The following is a 19,063-nucleotide window of genomic DNA, read 5'->3' as shown; positions in this document are numbered from 1 at the left end:
TGAGGTGATGGTAACTTGTATATATGTGCACGCTCCCCTCTCTCTCCTCCTTCTGAGTCACCCCCCACCCCACACCCCAGTCAGATGTTACCAGCAAGTCCACCCCTTTGGGGAAGAAAGGCTGAAACCTTTACCATTCAATCAACATTTCTTTGAGAATTAGACCCAAATCCACCCAAGTCACCTGAGATATATTTGGCTGCCCCAAATTCCTGGATTACAAATAATATTCAATTGTAACCACTATGAAATTTGTCAGACTAATAGATGGCCTTGGTGGACCCTAATTATCAGAACCAATTCTCCTCATGTGACCAGCCCCTGCTCCCAAATAGAAAAGACATCCCAGGATGGAGAGATCCTGGGGGAGAAAAACAATAGAGAAACATAAGTATATATGCTAGGGCATAAGCTCTGCCACTCTACCACCAAGAGTGGGGAAAATGTTCAGAGCCACTTACCATTAACCTACAGTTTAAACTTAAAGATCCATTCTGACTAGCATCTAAAAGAATAACAACTCAGTATTTGTTGAGTAACTGAATCTAGTGGTGCTGACCTACTTTCAGGAGCATTATGAAGGGTCATGAAATTGCTGAATCATTGTTTTGATGATGAAAGACAGTTAAACACATAAAGAAACCCACTATACAATATGTTGCCATAATACTGAAAATTACTTTTAAGTAAAGCTGCTACTTTGAGCCATGATCCCTTTCAACATTTAGCATACATGAGATGAATTCTTCACACACACTGACTCTAGAAGAAGTCTACATATAATCTCATATAAATAGATATTTGGATAAATCAAGTGTTATGATCCTGCCGAGAAAAGGAAGTCTCTGAGAATAACACTTCAATAAAAAGTTAAGCTTACCAATGTCCTCCTTTGTGAAATGTGATGGAAGCTGCTCTATATGGGGTCAGGCTAGAGGAACACCCTGCAGGACTCTATCAGGCTTTGGGGTACCAGGGCAGGTTCCCCAGGAAGGTTTTCTACAAAACCAAAATCCCTGAAGAAAAGGTCTGTATCTCTACCCTTAGTTTTCAATTTTCCTTCAAGAAGTTAGAAAGCCACAGTGAGTACAGATATTATATATAGAAACACTGGTTAAAATAGTACTCTTTTCCTGCCCATTTCCTCAAGGAAACTCACAGCCCCACCCAGCCGGGGACATCACACTATATTTTTGCATGGATCCCGGAGGTGCACACTACAGATCCAACATAAGCGGCAAAGAGCAGCTGCAGGTTCCCCACAGCGTGACAGGCTCCTGGGTGCTAGCAATTCAGCCCAAAGTACATGAAAGAGACATAAATGCCTTCTAAAAGGAGATAAAACCACACGCCTGATCCAATTAGTCAGGATTCTTCACCCCTCCTTCCCCACCACACACACACACACACACACACATTCACAATGTAACCTTAGTCTCTGGCCAACTTTCAACTTTATGTACCACCAGCACTCCTAAAAGGCTTGCTTTTAAGTTCTGCTTCTCCTGGCCTTGCCCAACACACTTTCTCTAACTGTTCAGGAGTGAAATGACTGCTCTCGAAGCTTTCCAAGGCAAAAAGTGCCAAGTCCACATTAAATGGTTCCACAATAAAAATGGCTCTATTTAAGAAAATATCAATACAGGGAGCAACACAAAACCCTCCTCCTTCTTTTCACAATTTAGGTTCTTCAAAAGTATGATTTCAGTACACATGAAAAATGAATCAAAGAGGAATGTTCCTCCAAATAAAAACACCGGTGTTTTAACTTGGACTGGTAACCAAACATACACATAGCATGTTACTTCCCTAAATAATTTCCCAAATAGATTTAAATCTGATTCGGCTATGCATGTGGATTAGTTTCTCCAACCCACTTAACATGACAAAAGCAAATGACCCACAGAGGAAAAGTATATTTAAACAGAATTTAGCACTTGAGAAGTAAAAAGATCCACCTGTGCTTGGAGAAAGTGGGTGGGTGAAGTGCGATCAAATGGTGCGCGTGGGTGTAACCACCTTGCCATCTGAAGGCAGGCTGCCCTCGAGGACCCCGATCCACGCCCTGTCCGGGACAGAACCGCACAGGAGGGTTAGGGCTGCAAGGGGCATGGCTTCACCGGTGGGGTAAAGAAGCCTCTTTGGGCATGATTTCTGCTGTAGAGGAACCATTTTGGTAAAGAAACTTCCAGAACTTACATTCCCCTGGGAAATAAAAACTTTCTGAGGGGACATCCTTTTTCTTCAATGTTATATCCAACTCTACAGCTCCAACCTTGCACAAGCAGAAATAACTGGAATCTGAACATTCTGCCTGATTTGCCTAATTCTGATGACCCTGAGATTGTGTCAGGGTCCGCCGGGCTTGTGGGGAGCCCAATGACCAAGGCAGCATTACAGGCGCTCCTGTCCCCATGTCCTCGCTTTCCTAACCCCGTCGGCTGGATTTCCCCATGTTCATGTCAGACCTTTGAGGGCCTCCAAGGTAGGAATTCTGTGACAGGGCAAAATATTGGCTGTGGTGTCCTCTTTTCAGGCATCTCAGATCCACACAGCTAAGCCACACTGCCAGGAGGGCTCGAGACAGCAGTTAGTAGGTGAGGCATACTCGATTCTGGGTTTGAAATTACATTGTTGCACTTATGACATAAACCAATGACACCAATAATCTGGAAGGCAAATTTCAAAAAATACTAGAAATTCTTGTGGCAGACAGGCTCGCCAGGCCGTGGAGGGGCAGTACAGTGGCAAGGAGCATGGGTTCTGGGACTGGACACATACACTTCAACCTCACCCGAGTCACTTATCAGCTAATCAGCTATGACTTTGGACAAATTACTTAATTTTTCTATGTCTCTGCTTCTGCATTGGAAAAATGCAGATTACTACGTCTAGGGTTGTTGAGGTTGCTAGGGATTCATTACCTTAATGAATTACAAAGTGCTTAGAATGATGCCAGATATACAGTTGAGTGCTACACAGTGTTTGTCTTTATTAGTGTCACCAACTGTAAATATCATAACTCCTATGTGAGGCAGGCACTCTGAGGACCAGCAATAGAGCATTAAGCTCAACACCAAGCTTAGGGCAGAGCAGATGGAGAGCCAGATGAACACCGTGAGGAGCGCTCCAGCCCCATCTCAAGCTGACCCAGTGGATGTTCGGGGGACGACGTGGCACTAGGCTGGGTGGCCGGGCCAGGAGTGTGTTCCCAAGGGTCCATGCCCGAGACCCTCCTCTCCTTCCTTCTCAAATCAATTTATAATGAGGTTTAAAAAGGAAGAAGTCAGAACGTGCATACTAAAAGAAAAGAAATTAGACCCTGAAATTATATTCACCCTGTCCAATTTTTTTTAAGAATTGTGAAAGAAAGTGGTAAAGGGGGCTCCCAATGTACTGAAAACCCTGAGGGTCTTCATTCAGTACCAGCTAGCTGACTGAACTTGCCCCCTCAAAGAAAACTTGGACTTGTATTATGTCTGCAGGGAACAAATCCTAGACTATACCATTCCCAAAGTATCTTGCTTCTTAATAGTAAGCATAGAATAGTTTATTTTTAAGGTAAATATTTAATTGGTACAAATATACTACTGAGATTACTGAGGTGAAAATGTGAACATTTCTACTTTTTAATGGGTACTATTTTGGCCATTATGTTTAAAGCTAACACCAGAGAAATGTCTGAGTTTCATGGTTCAAAGATATTTTAATATGATTTAGGCATTTTCATTGACATGCACTAAGTAATGGGGAAATAAACAGGCTTGTTCCATGAAAATCAACTACCAACTGCTCTACTGCTCATTCATCTTAATGTTCTGAAAATATTTTTATGGAGAAAGCCAATAAAAAAACTGCAAACTAGGAAAACCGGTGCCTCCAGGATTAGGAGGTCATAAAATTACCTAATCTTATTTCTGCCAAGGAAAATCCAAGTAAAGTTCAAATCTCCAGAAGAGTCATTTATATTAAAATGATAGCTATCCACCAAAGAGCCAGAGGGGAAAAACATGGAAGGCTTCAGGTCTAAAAAAAGTAAGGGAAAAAGAATCAGTTGTTTTTAATGAAAACAAAGGCACACACCTGGGCTAGAAGAGAGACTGTATTTAAAAAATAAAACAGGGCTTCCTCATTTATCAGTCTCAGTTATACTACAATTTCTGACTAATTCAGAAACTTCCAAGGCTCTCAAAGCCAAGGGAGACAGGAGTTTTAATGTGTGTTGGCTGGATGCAAAATATTGCTAGTGATTTAATTTCTTCTAAAGCAAGAGCAGTGAAAAACAATCAGGGTCATCTCATGCTTGAAGTACCAGAATTGAATTATGTTTCAGAAACAGCAGAAAAATAATTTCCATGAACTGAGTGCAAAGCAAGCTAGGGGGCAGGGGAGGGGAGAGCGTGTAAACTGAATTAGGGACTCAGAGAAGAAAGGAACTGTGCTGTGTGGATTTTCCCTCCTTCAACAATAATGGAGAGTTCAAATACTTTGGGCAGTTAGACTGATATCACACGGACATCAAGAATGCAGCTGTATTTGTCTTCCCACATGGCGTGAGCGGCAGTCACAGCAACACACACACAGCCTCACAGTTTCTTAACTTCACAAAGTCGTCGATGTAAGAATTACAAAGCTTTGGATACTGTCACTTGGGTAGTTCAGAATACAATATAGTCAAGTATCACCTGTGTTTCAGTGCCTATCGCTGCCTATGGATGTAGACATTCTTAAATCAGCCTTGAATGAGTTTTTGGCACTGTAAGAAAAAATAAGAAACATTTGGAAAAAATGTCCAGTTTTGTAGCAAAATAATCCTATTACTGAAAACTAGGAATTGAAGAGAAAAACACCACCTACAACATCACTAATTGTTAGCATTTTGTTATTTCATTCCTGTCTTTTTTTTTCTATTTCCTGTTTTCCTATTTGGCAGTTAAATATGGTAACACACGAGAAACCAAGTGTAGCATTTTATTCTCTACCCTCAAAAAACTCTTCAATAAAGCTGTTAACCCAGTAATTTAAGCTAAACCTAATTTTAAGTTTGGTTTAATGTTTTGTGGTTATGTTATGGCTGTTTGTTTTTAATTCAAAAAAAAAAAAAGACTGTTGAACTAAAAGCATAGACAAGGAGCCAGGAGATTAGAAAAAACTGCCAGCACATTCAGGAACCCCAGGGACTAAGGGGATGTGGAGAGGAGCAATCCCACCACCACAGGCTGCCTTGGAGTCTCGAGATGACGCAATGTAGCAGCAGGAAAATACTGGGTCTCAAATGTATAGCAAAATTATAGTTCCCATTTTTGTAAAGTGGTTGTTTAGACCTTAAAACACATTTTCCAAGGAAATAGTACAAGAAAAAGGCTGGGGCATGCTTCTAGTTAACTCTGCAAAATTATTTAGTTCATGTAGTTTAAACTGAAGGACTCAAAGGTAAGGAAATTGTGACAATTCACTGGAGTGTGGGAAGAACATTCATTCTGTTTCTTGCCTTGTCCTTTAACACCTAGTTTATGTTTTATAGGGTATGTAGCATTAATACAGTTAGAGCTTCTAAATACACATAGATTCACAATACAAGCTGTAAAAGCTTAAGCTTCTTATTTTTAAAAAGAGAAGTTTGGAGACCATTAGTTTATATAGTAATATCAGCATAACTCCTAGTTACTATATTAACAACAAGATCTCTATAAAAACACGTTCCATGTTTCAACTGGGACGGCCCCAGGAATACACGTCACTGGAACATCCTGTTACACTGTAGGTCTCTTTCAGAAATAAACTGAGTAATGGGAGTTGGTAAGCCCAGTATAGGAGCTCTGAGAGGAAGCAGGGCTATTTCTCCAAGGTGACTTTCATGAAGAAGTGGTTCCTAATCTCCTTCAGGTTAGCCCCCTCTTAATCTAACAAGGATGGACCTTCTCTTCATCCATTTCCAGGATTTGACTGACAGAGCTGTTGAAACCCATCTATGGATTCCTGGACCACGATCCCAGGAAGCAAAAGGTGGGCTCAGCCACAGCTAGGAGGACGACCTAGGCTGCAAAGCCCAGATGGGAGGGGGACTTACGTCTGACACACCCAAGGGCGGGACGCCTGTGGTGGACTCTTCAGTGGGAAATGGCTCGTGTGGACAAAGCCTAAATCTGGGACGCTTATCTTTGCCAACTATGGTGTGCACACTCATTTGTCATATACACATTTCTCATTTGTCAGATTTCCCACAGTGAACTGCTAACTCCTCTGGGTCAGCTCCAAATACGGCAGAAGACAGATTCCTGGGTCTGTGCCAGGTGCTCCCAGTTTCTGATCATTACCTCGTCTCCCATTTCCAACTCAGGTTAGGTGATTGATTCTCCACATGCAGCCCAGGTCCAGCTTTTAAGACAACAAATTTAATCAGATCATTCATTATGTCATTTGGATCCTCCAATGGCTCCTTTCTGCCTACTTTAAAAGTCTAAATCCTGCTCCTTTCTGCTTACCTGTTCTGCAAATTAAATCTTCACAGTGACTGTGTATAAAGCAGGGAGCGGTGGAGGGCTGTTATTGCCTACCCCCTTCTGTTGGGGAAAGGCTCCTCTCCCTTATATGTGGTTGCCTGGGGGCTACTGCCTGAGAAAGGGCAGTCATAAATAACACTCTCTCCCCAACTTAGTGACTGGCCTGGGGCTGGAACTTGACCCCAGTAAGTCTTCCCTGAGGTCAATATGCACAAGCCCAGTTAACAGATGGGGCAGGGAGGGAAGTGTGAATGTAATACCTGGGCCTCAGGATCTAGCCATGGGTAAAGTCACTCCTAAACATAAATTTTATGAGTTACTTTCAAGCTAACTTGCATTGGGCTCCTCAACTTCCAACTAAACCTCCAACTTAGACCACATCAAACTGACAGATCTTTGGCAGATGTATACTCCATTTGTTTATAAGGCTATAGGAGTAAATATGTCCAGATATTTCAACTCAATAGAACATAAGTATATCACATGATCCATGATTTCCACTCCCTAGCTTGCATGGCTTCTATACTGAACTCTTCCCTCCTTCCTGTAATATGGCTTGTTTGATGGATCAGTGGGACTATTCACTGTGAGGATAGTTTGGATGGCGCTGGCTTAGATACAACATTTCCCTTCCTCAGAAAGTTTAGTGCTAACTGTAACAGTTTCAAGCCTTCTGGCAGAGAGCAAACCGGGTGATTTCACTCACAGCTAACACACCAGCTGCGAGGAAAAGGGTGTGGGGGGAAACTGTGTTCCAGGAACCAAAGTCTCAGGCCCAGAAAAGCTGAGAACCAGAGCAGGCCCCCATGCTCCACATCACAGAGAAAACGATGACATTTCACAGGGATTCCCATTCATCCGGGCTTGAGTCGGCTTGAGTCTCCCGGTTCAGACTAAAGACCTGAGAATGAGAGGGCTGCATAGGGCGTTTACACAAGGCCCATACGTGTCCTCCCCATTGGCCGTGTGGACTAAGAATCACAGAACGTTTACCCTAAACATCACTTCAGAGGAGAGACCCTTTATTCACAAAATAAGGACCTGGGTCCTAGAGTGGAGGAGTGATTCAACTCAGAGTTGCACAGAGTTAGGTGTGAGGGTACCCGCCCCTGTCCCTATCCACTGCACTGTTCTTCCAGGGCATTGTGTGGCTTCTGGAACACAGCACCCACATGCTGCTATAATCTTTGGTTTGCCCTATAAATTGAAATTGGTTGAATCAGAGATTAAGTAATATCAACAGGTCATTTAGGAATCATCTAGAGATACCTTTAATCTTATAATAGTAATAAGGCCTGAGTTGTATGAGACAATTGTTTAAAAACCCAACTAACTTCCAGTATTTGCTTTTGAATGAGCTAACACAGGCCTCTGGTCCAATGCAGCAGATTGACACCACCCCCACCCCGCTATTCACCTCTCCTTTCCAGAGCCGACATGATGTCAGAGGGGAAGGGAAGATGGGAAGACGAGAGCACGAGAGCAGCACGGAGGACAGCAGAAGACCCATCCCAGCAACGAGGGGAGGCCAGAGCAGGCAGAGCGGCGCCTGAGCTGCCGTGAGCTGACAGAACCAGGGGGCCACCCAAACGGGGTCGGAAAGGATGGGCGGGCAGGGACAAACCGACTGGCTTGACATTACCTCACATTCATGTTTTTTTTAAAAGCTAGTCAAAGAGAGGGAGATGTGAATTAACAAGAGTTAATAAGAAATTTAAAAAATAAAAACGTGACCCCAAAAGTCTGAGTTTCCACACAATCAGTGGCTCTCCCATGAAACAGCTGTACAAAGGCTCCCGCCGTCACAGACGGCAGCAGGCTGGAAGGGCGTCCCGGCGCCGTCCAGCTGGGTCTGGCTCGGGGTTGCGGGCGGCCCCTCAAGAGGGTGCTGGTCAGCGCACAATGTGCCCAGAGAAGCGGAACCAGACTGACACAACTCAAGCCTACGCAGTATGAAGAACCACATGTTTCCCATGTCGGGTGCTTCAGAAAGCCATTCTCTCCAATCTTACCAAAAAGAACAGAAAAACTTAAGTTGCAGAAAATTGAGAAAGTGAAGCTGTAACTTCAAAAAGCAATGACAAGTGTCAGAGAAGACCCGGACAAGTGAGCGACACTGGGTCACAGGAAATGCAGTAGCCAGAGTTTCCACTCCCCATTCAGACTGGGACCATCAAGTAAGTCCAGTTCACAGTGAGATATGCCTGGGGAAACTCTTCTGTTTCCACTGAATTACTTATTTTAAAAAGAAATTTAAACCAAAACATCTAGTCAAGCGTCTACTGAACTCTGAAACTAACACCCATGCCCTTTGTACCCCCTACCTTGCAACCAGTATATTCCTGAAGCCCAGGTCTAAAAATGGCTAAGACCATGTTTTTCCTTTTGTCTTTCTTTAATGGGATGGTATCAAGTACTGACATGACCTAGAATAGTATCAGTTACACCAATCCTTTTCTGGTAATGAATCATTAGGACATATAAATGGAAGGTAAAGAAAAGACTGTTTTATTAAAAGAAACAGGTATTAACTCACATGCCAACACAGCTTTGGCAGACAGAGAACACTCATGAGAGCAAGACCTTGTTTTCTGGAATATAATTCAAATGCTGGCCATACCTACCGTTTTGACCCTTCCTCCTGTTTAAGAACTATATGGGTTTCCTCTGAATCCTGAACAAAGTTATCAACCAGCCTGGCATTCGAGGCCTTGGTGATGGGGCTCATGGTGCTCTGGCCCAGCTCTCTCTCAGCAATGCCCTCCATTTGCCCCACGTTGTAGCCACATGATGCTATGATATTTCTCAACACAACCAGCATTTCCCTATCTTCTCTCCTTGCTTCAGGCTCTACTACCACCTTCTTCTGCTTCTCCCACCCATCCAACACCCAGCTTGACCCAGATTTGAATTCTATGCATGGTGTTATGCAATGGGTTAGAACACTAAAGACCTGGCCACAGTCAGCAGATTCCATAGTACAGGAAAGGCCAGCATACAGAAATCTGCCAAGATGTTTCTTAGATAGGATATACAGAAAAGGCAAAATTATCTAAATCTAAATAAGTGATTCTTACAGATCTAGCTTATCTAAATAACTAATTTCTATATAGGAACATGCCTATTACCCCCAAATTGTATATGTATGTGAATAAAATTGGTGGCCTCAGTCACTGATGTACTTTAACAACACACAGAACGATCATCTAAATTTCCATGAAATACAGTAAAATACTCAGTTATATAACCCACAAGTAGACTTAAAACACTGAAGCCTGTAGGACAACCATGATGTATTTTGATCTTCCAAAAGTTATACTTCAAATAAATGTAGGAAATACTCCAAATTACATAACATTTGATCCAGTCTCTGGAATTGGAGGGAGAATGCATTTAACATCTGCTCTGTAATTTAGCCTATACATTATGAAACCTTAGATATCTCAGCTTGGAAAAAAAAAAGCCTTAAATAGCATTTCTACATACATTTGGCTACGAGGAATATCTCTTGTGACTGAAAATTTACTTACTCTGAAAGATAAAATGTCAGACTCCAAAAGGAAGGGAACAGAATCAGTTCAAATCCATACCCACTCTCCCACTGGAGAAATGATTTCACTAAGTGATTATGAAGAGTTCTACTCTTGGAGGCTGGCAGTAAAGACAGCTAAACAATGGGAAGAGACACATCCCTAAACTAATTAGGGACACAATGTTTCACTGGAGTACTATCCCCCAAATACCACATCTATAGAATCTTAAAAATGAGACTCTCCTTAAATATGTATGAAATGTAAGTCCATTGTGACAATAGATTTGTCAGATAAAATCTAAGTTTCTCTGATGTTGTTCAACCAGCAATACTACCTGCAAGTAGGCAAACAAAAACTAGTATTGATTAGTCAAGGGGGTGTTAAAAACAAACCTGTTAGAGTAAATCATCTGGGTTACTCTTGCTTCTGCAGAGCACATAAAAATGCCTTTTTCCCCCATGGAAGTTCAACCCAAAGACCCTTGAAGGGGCAAACCAATTTCTTCTATGTTCTCTAAACCATCTGATTTTTTTGCCCAGTTGAACATTTTAAGTCGATCAACTTAAATATGCTGAAGTCATATGCAATCTAATTAGAGACAAGGGTTAACAGAATAGGATTCAGCCTGCACCACCATAGCTTTGGAGAATCAAGGACATGAGGCCAGCAAGATGTGCACCAGCAGGATAATAGCTGGTTTGGAACCCAGCGTAAAAAAACAAAACTCCTAGTGATTAATGTTTGATGCTCTGCTATCCCATCACCCTGTAACCTCCCTAGGGGATGTACAGCTTCTCAGTTTCACTAACACATGTCTGACAAAGCCTCATACTTTTATTTTCACCCCCTCCCCTGAAATGATGGAAAATCCAAAAGGATCCAAGCTATAAAGAACTCCTACTGAGACAATTTAAAACCCATTCAATCACAGCAACTGCCACTTTGAAAGGGGGAGAAAAAGTCACCAGGAGTAAAGGCCAACAATGTAATCAACATCTAATGGGATAAGAAAATGTCTGGGAGTCTGGGCTTCCCAGTGACACTGAGGCCAAGGAGAACAGCGTCACTCACTTCAGAGATTTTAGGAAAAGATCTTGTTAGAGAGGCTCTGGAATAAGATAGCTCCTAACCAAAAATATTTCCCAAGGGGAAGATAGACAACAAAAAAGAATGAAGTTTTAGTAGAAAAGAGACATTTGGATTCAGTTCTCTAAGATGGTTTACTAGAAGAGAATTTTATAAACAAGGGTAGGAAAGATAACCAGCATTAAGGCTCTCCCCAAAAACTCAGATTCTAGAAGTTTTTGGGTTCCAGAGGCAGTTAAAATGTTTCCACTTGCTTACCCCTAATCAGAGATTTCGTACATTGAGATCCCTACCTATTGAAATATTTTTTTAAATTATTAAGTGGGAAGTCAATCCATTCTTCCAAAAGTAATTTCTGATAAAAAGTAGTCTCAGCTTGACTTAGAGGAAGAGGGACATAAAGGGGAAAAGCTTACCCCAGTAAAAAGAACAGCAGTAATGTATTGTGGAACTGAAAGGATTCAGATTATGTCTTCCAGATTGCAGGGTGGGGTGGGAAGGAAGGGGTGGATTTCATTTTTAGGAGAACAGGAAGGCCAAGGGACTGCTTTTCTAAGTACCTGCTATTTGCTAATTCAACCAGGAATTCAGAGGAATGGAAAATAGAGGCAGCTAATCCTACTTAGGACACAGACAGAGGCTCAGAGCCAAGTAAACTAATCCAAAGAGGAGATACTGTCTTTTGTCTCCAGTTGAGCTTCCCATTTTTTTTTTTGAAAGTTGTCTCATCATGTTCTGTGATTGTGCTGAAGGAAAAATCCTTCCACTTTTATTTCATGAATGCTCTCTATACTGTTTTTATGAAGTTACATGTTGCTTCTGTAAACCGCTTCCACTCTGCAGCTTAACAACACAGGGACCAGGAGGCAGCAGTGCAGATCCTGTTTCCAAATCCAATCACTGGAGTCCTTCATAGAACATTACATTTTGGACCTGAAAAATGGCATCAGCTCCCTTCACATTTAAGTATGCAAAAACAGACTCACAGAGGTCAGGATTCTTTGTAACTTTTGGCAAGATTATTTGTAACTTTCAGAAGCAGAAGTGAGATCCAAGCTTTCCCCACTCTGTTCACTATTCAGTCCATTACAGAACCCATTCTGTCTACTGCCTTCATCCTCAGATGGTTTGATGACAAGGAAGGTATCAGACCCTGGAGATGCAGCCTTAAGACATGATCCCTGCCCTGGAGCAGTCTATAGCTACTGAGGAAGAGAGGGCTTACACATGAAAACAGGGTCAGCAAGAAACCCTACAGGGATCCAGAAGAGGGAGACTTCACCCAGGCGGGGCTGGGCACCAGAGGGAGGCCCTTTTAGGTGGGGCCGTTTGAGGGAGAAAGAGTAGAGCACAGATGAGGCCCACAAGACAGAGCCTCCAAGCAGGGGAAGGTCGGGGAGGGAGGCAGAGCACACAGAGAAAGACATTGGAAGGGCTCATATTTCAGAGAGCAGAGAAAAATATGAACAGGGATGAAAAGAAAAACTAGAGAAAGTTTTCAATGCCAAGCTAAGGAATTTCTACTGTATTTACCAGACATTTTGTAAACATTTCTGCTAGTACAGAAAGAAGTTTTGAGTAGAAATAAAAGTGATGCATACAAGACAGCATTTTAAATAGAACAGCTCTGGAAATGCAGTTCAGAGTGGACTGAGGAAAGACTGGAGTCAGGGCAGTCTGAGAGGAGATCAATAGCTCAGGTGTGAGATGACAGTGACTGGTGACAAGAGGGAGGACAGATGGAAGGAAGGACCTTCTAAAAGAAGGTCAATGGGCTACGGCCATCAACTGGATGTGGGGCCGGGGAGGAGACAGAGGGATCAAAGAAGGCTCCAAATCTTCAGGAGGAAGGATGGGAGGATGGAGTCTCCATGACCACAGGGAGGGATGTAAGGAAGCCCTGGAGAGGTGGCAGCAGGGGTGGGGTGTGGTCACATGTGAAGACAGATCCAAAGGCCAAGACTGGATGCTGAACCCAAGCTCTGGAAAGACATCAGGAAGCACATGGTGGGAGTCACACCGTCCAAGGAGTCCCACAGGCTTAGCCTGGGGCCCTCCCCACTATTGGGGGCAGGAAGAAGCAAGAAAAGTCAGGGAACCAGACAGAGAAAGAAAAGCCTCAAGAGAAGGCTAAGAATAAAGACAATGCATAAGAAAAAGCCAGGAGAGAGCTTCACAAATCAGTAGCATTAAATGCCCAAGGAATTAATGTAAATGAACAGAAAACACATTTCATGAGGTGATCAGAAGATTATGGGTATCAGAAGACAAAGTAAGAAAGCTGATGTGAAGCAATAAAACGGCCCAAAAGGAGACATGGGAATTTGAATAACCCATATTGATTACTTGTAAGTAAAGAGTGAAATCAGCAAAATCTAGATGGTAGGGAGATACAACAGGTACTCTGTGCACTGTGACTCAGGAAGCTGGAGATTTAACAGTAACACCAGCTCTAAGGTGCTGAGCGTGGAGTGGGTCCCGCACTGTGCTAAGCATTTCACCTTGTTAATGAATTCAACCCCATAACAGATCTGCACAGGGAGTCCTAACATTCCCATTTTTTAAAATACAGAAACTGAGGCACAGAAAGGTTTGGGAACTTGCCCAAGACACAGGCTAATGAGTGATAGGGCCATACGTGACCCAAACTGTCAGAAGCCTCAAGTCACTATGCTCTTCTCTGCCAGGTACTGTGCAGCCTTGGACTGACAAGGCCATTATGGTCAGACTACGCTGGTATCCAACATTTCCAGCCTTAACATTCTGAGGTTCTGAGAGTCTGTGTTAGAGGATGTATCTGAAGTCTTAGCTAAAAGCACAGCTTCCATTTCTTCATATTACATCTCAAAAAGGGGCTTTGCTTTATTTACAGTTAAGCCAGGACACCAAAAGAGTGTTCCTGATTCTGAGATACCCTCAGCTTGCATCTCCCTTCTCTCAACAGGCTTTTAGAGATCAGAGTCACACAGGAAGCTGTGAGTCAGAGTAAGTGCAATACTCTGCCTCATGTTACCAGTGCCCGGGTGAATATAAATTTCATATCTAAGTGAAGCAGAAATATGAGGCCAGTGTAAGACAATCTGGCTGCTTCCTGAACCTCCTCAGTGTTGACACTCTGGAGATCTTCTAAACGGTAACAGAGACGTAGGCCAAGGCTTCTTGGTCTAACACACTTACCTGGAAGGGCTCTGAACAGTAAAGCACTGCCTCCCTCCTATCCCATGGGGACAGTGGGGTCCTGACATAAAAAGCTCTCTGCACCCTCAGGACAGAGCGATGCTCTCTGGTTCCCAGTGCAGTGCAGCAAGCTCTCTGCCTTAAAGGCCTGATGAGACCCCACACTGCAGACTCAGAAGGGGATGAGGAGCTGATGGGGAGCTGATGGGGAGCGGCACCAAGGCCCTGTTGTTGACTCTGCAACAACTGTGCTCCTTCAAATGCTGATCCCAGCACATAAAGGTCCACTTAGAACCAGATCCAACACAGAAAGATCAGGTCAGTGGAGAGATGAGGACAGTTAAGATTTCCCTACTTTACCAAGGACAAGTCAGAAGAAAAACAATCCCCCGTGGCCCTATCTCCCAGTGCCCAGACCACACACTTACCCTTCTCCTTCATAGCTTCCTGTGATAACAACACCACCTTTCACAACTGACAAACCCTTGCCCTCCACCTACGTTCTGCCCCACTCTCCCCAGCCTCTGCCCAGCCTCTGTTCCACTAGTTATTGCCTCTCACTGGCACCTTCCCTCGCTTCCTCCTGCTCACCCTACAAGCTTGTGCTCAGGCGATCGGGCTGCTTCTGTGCGTGTCTGTGGGTCTGGGGCACATACCACACACCTGTCCCAGGTGGGGTCCACGGTCAGAAAGCACAGCTGTGCAGAGCAGCAGCTGCATCTCACTTTGGCCTGTACACATCCGGGACGGGGGCTAGGCTAATTGCAGATGGATGATGAGATGGCCTTCAGGCCCTCCTTCCACTTCCTCATTCTGGTGTCACCATCTACCCCCAATTCTTTGGTCTTGCCATCCACTAACTAATCCTCTGTGATTCTAAGACTTGCCGTGTTATTATTACTAGCCTCTTCAGACTCTAAAACACAGCCTTTACAAAGGAAAAAAAGGGGGGGTAAAGAAAAGACTATTACAAAATTTTAGGAACCACTACCAAACAAGAGAAACATCTGGAAGGAAAAGAACTTCCTGGCATTATGAAACACCAAAAAGACTGGCTCCCCACACAGCCAGTCTTGCCTCCCACAGTGTCTCCAGGTGCACTGCACACAGCAAGAGCAGAAGACAGTTGGTGAAGACTGCCAATGTCAGAAGTCACACAGGAAAAAGGGAAACGAAGCCAACCGACAGCACTGAGGAGACAGCCACTGAGGAGCACCTTCCCCAGGATCCAGTCTCTCAAGCAAAAATAGTGAGAACAAAGGACTGCTCCAATGTCAGAGATGGGAACACTGCCTGGAAGAGCATCAGCTCACCCTCCTTTTACAAGTTTATACAAGAGGAAAAGGAGATGTAGAGAAAATTTGCTGGAAGGTCACACAGCAGACAGCCAGGGCCGGGACTGGAACCCATGTTTCCTGAGCCTTCACCCTGACTCAGCCCACTCCACAGCATGCCGCCTCCCTGCAGCCGCTCTCCTACACACTGAGACGTTACCTTTACACACTGATCTGGTATTTGGACTAACAGATCTTTTCTGTGATTGTGTGTTCCTGCTACTGGACTCTTAACATCAATCACAAAGTTGTGTCACACACTTCCTGAGAAGTGCATGAAACTGTTTACATAAGCAGTATGGGGAATTCAGATCAAACATTAAGATCAAATATTCAGTGAGTGACTCAAAATTGAAGACAAAAACAGTCAACACTGGAAAATGCATGTGGCTTTTTCTAATGGGCTGGGTTCCAAGCATGTGTAAATCTGCTCCCTCCATTTCCTATGTCCTGATGACTAGAAATCTTGGGGTTAGTCCAAGGTCGACCTACATGTACAAAGGGAACTCCCTCTGATGGTCTTAGACAAACACGGACCCCAAAACAGGTAAATTTAGGGCATATCATTCCTACAAAATATCTCAACTGATAGTGTTCTTTCCAACTATAAGGCTGCACAAAGGATTTATATCTTTTCTTTATTGACTTAAGAGGCACAGATTTTATCCAGAAGGTTTCTTGGGGTACTGCTTCAGCAATACAATCAAAACTGTTCTATTCAGTTCCACTCTCCTACATGTTAACACATCACTATTGTTCAGAAGAAAATAAAATTATCCAGTCTCTTAGTTATGAACTTTAGATGGAGAGTTCCAGGTGTCGCCTCGCCTCCGCTGTGAGTGGCAATGTGCTGACTGCACCATCAGGAGTAGCTCCATCAGTGTGGCTGAGCCAGAAGGTACCCTCTTTCATATAACTCTTCATCAGTGCTGCCTGCTTTTTTCTTTTTAAACAAAAAAGTTGGTATTGCCTACGGTAGATTTCAACCTTGGAATTAATGTTGCCGTATTATCCCATTCGTTTGTGTGCGGGGGGGGGGGGGGGGGGGGGGGGGGGGGAAGTACCACAACAAAGTATACTAAGAGAAACCTTAAGGCAGAGACAGTTTCTCTGAGAGTCTGGAACCTCTTAAGGTGGGATCACTATAAACAGGACAACCTGGACCACAGGGGCTTGGCTGGAAACTGAGTCAGCAGGGCAGGGTAATTCATATGCAGATGTAGGCTAGGGGTGGGTGCTAAGGGCAATTAGGGAAGGTATTCAGACTGCCAATTACTACAGTGGAGAAGACTGTTCAGTGTAGCCAGATCTTCGTCTTTCTCAAGAGAAGCCATAAATCCAGGTTTTGGGGGAGTTCTCAATTTTTCTCAAGTGTTAACTCAAGTTTAAAACAAAACAAAACACTGTGTGTACCCAACCAGCTGTGCTCATGGCTAGACTTGGCTGCTGGGTCTCCAGTTTGCTACCTCTCCTCCACAGGCAGAGGGAAGAATGCATATTCAATGACTACTATTAAAACTGCTGTGGCATGTTAGTCTCAGAAACCCTCCAGTGGCCTGAGGCAATGTGTAAAAGGAATAGGAACAACAGCGGGGATAACAAATTATTAAGGTTTCATAGACTTAGGAGACAACACATTCAGAGTCTCTGTAAAGTCACTGGGTGACCACAAATAAACCCCACCCTTCATCCTCTACGAAGTCAGCTGAGAGGGCTGCTCTCTCTTCACCACACTCCATTCTGCCACTCACTCCAGCCATCTCCAACATCCTGCCAACACCTAACCAGTGGCTAGAGCCTGTTCATCTCCTTCAGGAATTATCTCCACCAAGGATCCGCCCCTTAGTCCCATCTCACCAGTGCTTCGCCCACGGTGGTCACTTTGGCAGCCCCTGACTCCAGTCTCTCTCCTGTGGGTGTTCTACACATGACTGAGGTGTGGTTTCTTAAATGTACACACCGATCTTCTGGAAGCATGCAGGAAGCTGCTAACAGTGGAGCCTCTGGGAGGGGGATCTGGAGAACCAAGAGCCTAGGGTTGAGGAAAGCTTCTTTTGCCTGCATCTCCTGTACTTTGTGAATTGTTTTCACCATGTGAATGTTGCTTTCTCTAAAATACAAGTTTTTCTTTCAATGTAATACCCGAAGGCTTGTACATTAAGAAGATATCTCCCCATCCCAATGCACAGGGGCACATCAATGAAGTAAACACTTTTATAAGTGAGAGGACAGCATATTGAGAAATAACCAGAGCAGAGCTTGGGATGCAAACAGGTAAGCAGAGGCAAGAGCAGAGGTGGAAGTTGGCAGAAACTGAGATTAGAAGTGTGGAAATCAAAAGGAGCATCTGTCTGAAGAACTGCCTGCAGAATGGAGGCCCAGCTTGAGTTGCCCTTCCCTTGCCTACGACGGCAGCAGCAGGGTTTTCCCTGAAGTCAGATATCTACGTTCCAAAGGGAGCAAGTGATCCCTCAGTGGGGACACGTTCTCCAGCACTGAGGGAACCTTGACTTGCCCTGCTCACTCCATCTAACACACCTTAAAATGAAACCTTCTGTCTGACATACTACACCCCCACTTTCAGAATGCACACCCAGTGCTCCTCGTGAAGGAAGGATCAGCAGGGCAGCAGAGGGAAATGAAGTCAGCTACCTACAACAAGCAACCTAGTCCTTTACTGGCGAATAGGGATAGGCAACCAAGGATCATCAGGTCTGAGGGAAGCTGAAGAACAAAAAGGGCAGACAAGCAGGAAACAAACAGAACCCATCCCAGGAAAAACAGGCAGTGATTCATGAAGCAGAAGAGAATTTAAGGGAGAAAAAAATCTGAGTGCAGTCATATTAGAAAACCTGGGGTCTGGAGCCAACATGGCGGCGTGAGTAGAGCAGCAGAAATCTCCTCCCAAAACCACATATATCTATGAAAATATAACAAACACAACTCTTCCTAGAATAAAGACCAGAAGACACAGGACACCATCCAGACCACATCCACACCTGCGAGAACCCAGTGCCTCGCGAAGGGGGTAAGATACAAGCCCCGGCCCCGCGGGAGCCGAGCGCCCCTCCCCCCAGCTCCCGGCGGGAGAAGAGCAGGCAGAGCGGGAGGGAGACGGAGCCCAGGGCTGCCGAACACCCAGCCCCAGCCATCGGGGCCAGAGTGCAGGGCCCTCGATACTGGAAAACAGGGCAGCAAGAACAGTGAGCAGGTACCAGAGGCCTGGTGCTGGAGGACATAAGAAAAGCGAGCGGCCATTTTTTTTTTTTTTTTGCTGTTTTGTTTTGGCGAGCGCTTTTTGGAAGTCTTAAAGGGATAGGGACCCCAATACTAGGGAAACAGGGCAGCAAGACCAGTGAGCAGATGCCTGAGGCTGGCGCCAGAGAATAAAGAAAAATGAGCAGCTATTTTTTATTTATATTTTTATTTT

At 44.2% G+C, this 19,063-nt stretch overlaps 1 protein-coding gene across 2 annotated transcripts in view; it reads right to left on the bottom strand.

Annotated features, from left to right (window-relative positions):
* Nucleotides 1-19,063, bottom strand: part of MCC (MCC regulator of WNT signaling pathway) — a 407,995-nt gene that overhangs the window by 185,645 nt on the left and 203,287 nt on the right. The window lies entirely within an intron of this gene.

Source organism: Manis pentadactyla, chromosome 2, assembly GCF_030020395.1.
Source record: "Manis pentadactyla isolate mManPen7 chromosome 2, mManPen7.hap1, whole genome shotgun sequence".
Classification (NCBI taxonomy): Eukaryota; Metazoa; Chordata; class Mammalia; order Pholidota; family Manidae; genus Manis; species Manis pentadactyla.
Note: the sequence above shows the minus strand (reverse complement) of the source record. Positions and strands in the feature narration are given on the sequence as shown.